Genomic DNA, 3,169 nt, shown 5'->3' with positions numbered 1-3,169 from the left:
GATATGAGTACTGCATGTACACTGACTGGTCAAAACATTAGGAACACCTTCTTACTTTCCATGACAGACTGACCAGGTGAATCCAGGTGGAAGAAGATATGATCCCTTATTGATGTCACCTGTTAAATCCACTTCAATCAGTGTAGATGAAGGTGGAGGAGACAGGTTAAAGAAGGAGTTTTAAGCCTTGAGACAACGGAGACATGGATTGTGTTTGTGTCAGAGGGTGAATGGGCAAGGCAAAATATTTAAGAGCATTTGAACGGGGTATAGTAGTGGGTTCCAGGCTCACTGGTTTGTGTCAAGAACTGCAACGCTGCTGGGTTTTTCACGCTCACCCCTATCAACGAAGTTAATCGCAGCCACCCCCACCCACCCCCCAAACTACGTCCTGTGTCTATGCACAACTGTGGGAAGAATTTGAAACATTGTAGACTCCACGCTCCTAAGAATGGAGGATTTTCTGAGGGCAAATGTGCAACTCAATAGTAGGAAGGTGTTCTTAATGTTTCGTGTACTCAGTGTCTTTTAGGTGGTGAGACTTCAACAATTACCAGCAGCAACAGGAGAGAGAACTCAAGTGATGCACTAGAAAGAAGGGAAGGTGAAATACATCGATCTGGAGGACGCTACGTCATTCACTTTGTAGCATCCTTCTCAAGTGATGCACTAGAAAGAAGGGTGAAGAGTGTGATGAGACTCTGAATAACAAACAGCACTTTCAACTTCTACCATTCTACTCTTTAGAATCTACTCCTTAGTCGATCTACATGTGGGTTCCACACAGCACCCTGTTCCCTATGGGGCCCTGGTCAAACAGCACCCTGTTCCCTATGGGGCCCTGGTCAAACAGCACCCTGTTCCCTATGGTGCCCTGGTCAAACAGCACCTGTTCCCTATGGTGCCCTGGTCAAACAGCACTCTGTTCCCTATGGGCCCTGGTCAAACAACACCCTGTTCTCTATGGGGCCCTGGTCAAACAGCACTCTGTTCCCTATGGGGCCCTGGTCAAACAGCACTCTGTTCCCTATGGGGCCCTGGTCAAACAGCACCCTGTTCCCTATGGGGCCCTGGTAAAACAGCACCCTGTTCTCTATGGGGCCCTGGTCAAACAGCACCCTGTTCCCTATGGGGCCCTGGTCAAACAGCACCCTGTTCCCTATGGGGCCCTGGTCAAACAGCACCCTGTTCCCTATTGGGCCCTGGTCAAACAGCACCTGTTCCCTATGGGGCCATGGTCAAACAGCACCCTGTTCTCTATGGGGCCCTGGTCAAACAGCACCTGTTCCCTATGGGGCCCTGGTCAAACAGCACCCTGTTCCCTATGGGGCCCTGGTCAAACAGCACCTGTTCCCTATGGGGCCCTGGTCAAACAGCACCCTGTTCTCTATGGGGCCCTGGTCAAACAGCACCTGTTCCCTGTGGGCCCTGGTCAAAAGTAGTGCACTATTAAGGGAACAGGTTTCCATTTGGGATGCATGACTACCACTTGGGCCGACACAGCTTCCCACCTCCCTGGTTGGTGTCTGAGGAAATCACTGTGTTGGTGAGTGGTGCTTGAGTGGAGTATTGGTCACCTGGGAAGGTCTGAAATTACAGTCCCAGACCACAGACTCTGTCTAACAGGGCTGAGTACATCTAGCACTGCTGACCCACGGCCCCATCTGTGTCCCAAATGGATACAATAACTGGGAAGGTGGATGAGACAAACTGACTCAGTTACAAGTAGAGAGAAAATGATATCAGAATTCTCTCTGTTTCTCCACTTCCTGTCTCCTGTTGTCTACAGTATATACACTCTTAGAACCCTCAGTAGAATTACTCCCAGGGTTCTCTCTGTTTCTCCACGTCCTGTCTCCTGTTGTCTACAGTATATACACCCTTAGAACCCTCAGTAGAATTACTCCCAGGGGCCTCTCTGTTTCTCCACGTCCTGTCTCCTGTTGTCTACAGTATATACACCCTTAGAACCCTCAGTAGAATTACTCCCAGGGGCCTCTCTGTTTCTCCACGTCCTGTCTCCATGTACGTCTCCCTGTCCTCTCCCTCCGTTCTCTGATGTCTATTTAGGATTGATGTGGATTCACATTCTAAGCGGGAATCTATGGCATCTTTGGGGACTATATGTTGAGTATGAAGCATGCAAACAACAGAAAACAGAGACACGGTAGATATACACATGACAACAAAGTCAGACATACAGGTGCTAAAGATCATGAATGTTGTCTTGACAAACAACTTTATACATATTATAGACACATCTTAAGACATCATACATTATAGATGGGCTTTAATAGGCCACTGTATTCCCCCAGCCAACAGCAATAACGGCAGCATTACATCCCAGCTAAAAGCCTGAGACTAGAATAGAGTGGTTTATCAGGTAGAGGAGAGGAGGTGGAGAGACAGTCAGCAAGTCAGTCAGTCAGAAATAGGAGCAGTCAGTAAGTCAGGCTGGAAGAAAAGGCCAAAGTTGAACTAGTCAGTTAGTCAGTAAGTCAGGCTGGACGAACTCCCGAGTGGCGCAGCGAGGAGTCACTACAGACCCGGGTTCGATCCCGGGCTGTGTCACAGCTGGCTGCGACCGGGAGACCCATGAGGCGGGGCACAATTGGCCCAGCGTCGTCCGTGTTAGGGGAGGGTTCTCCCGGCTGGGATGTCCTTGTCCCAACGGGATCTAGCTACTCCTTGTGGCGGGCATGTTGCATGACTTCTGTCGCCATCTATACGGTGTTTCCTCCCACACATTGGTGCGGCTGACTTCCAGGTTAAGCGAGCCGTGTGTCAAGAAGTAGAGCGGCTTGGCGGGTCGTGTTTCGGAGGACGCATGGCTCTCGACCTTCAGAGAGGAGACCAACAGTAGAACCAGTCAGTCAGAGAGGAGACCAACAGTAGAACCAGTCAGTCAGAGAGGAGACCAACAGTAGAACCAGTCAGTCAGAGAGGAGAGCAACAGTAGAACCAGTCAGTCAGAGAGGAGACCAACATTAGAACCAGTCAGTCAGAGAGGAGAGCAACAGTAGAACCAGTCAGTCAGAGAGGAGAGCAACAGTAGAACCAGTCAGTCAGAGAGGAGACCAACAGTAGAACCAGTCAGTCAGAGAGGAGACCAACAGTAGAACCAGTCAGTCAGAGAGGAGACCAACAGTAGAACCAGTCAGTCAGAGAG

The 3,169-nt window shown here is 49.9% G+C and overlaps 1 pseudogene; it reads right to left on the bottom strand.

Annotated features, from left to right (window-relative positions):
- LOC135530523 (voltage-dependent L-type calcium channel subunit alpha-1C-like) overlaps window positions 1–2,839 on the bottom strand; it is a 68,512-nt pseudogene extending 65,673 nt beyond the window's left edge.
- Window positions 2,840–3,169: the final 330 nt, after the last annotated feature.

Source organism: Oncorhynchus masou, unplaced genomic scaffold, assembly GCF_036934945.1.
Source record: "Oncorhynchus masou masou isolate Uvic2021 unplaced genomic scaffold, UVic_Omas_1.1 unplaced_scaffold_1361, whole genome shotgun sequence".
Lineage (NCBI taxonomy): Eukaryota > Metazoa > Chordata > Actinopteri > Salmoniformes > Salmonidae > Oncorhynchus > Oncorhynchus masou.
Note: the sequence above shows the minus strand (reverse complement) of the source record. Positions and strands in the feature narration are given on the sequence as shown.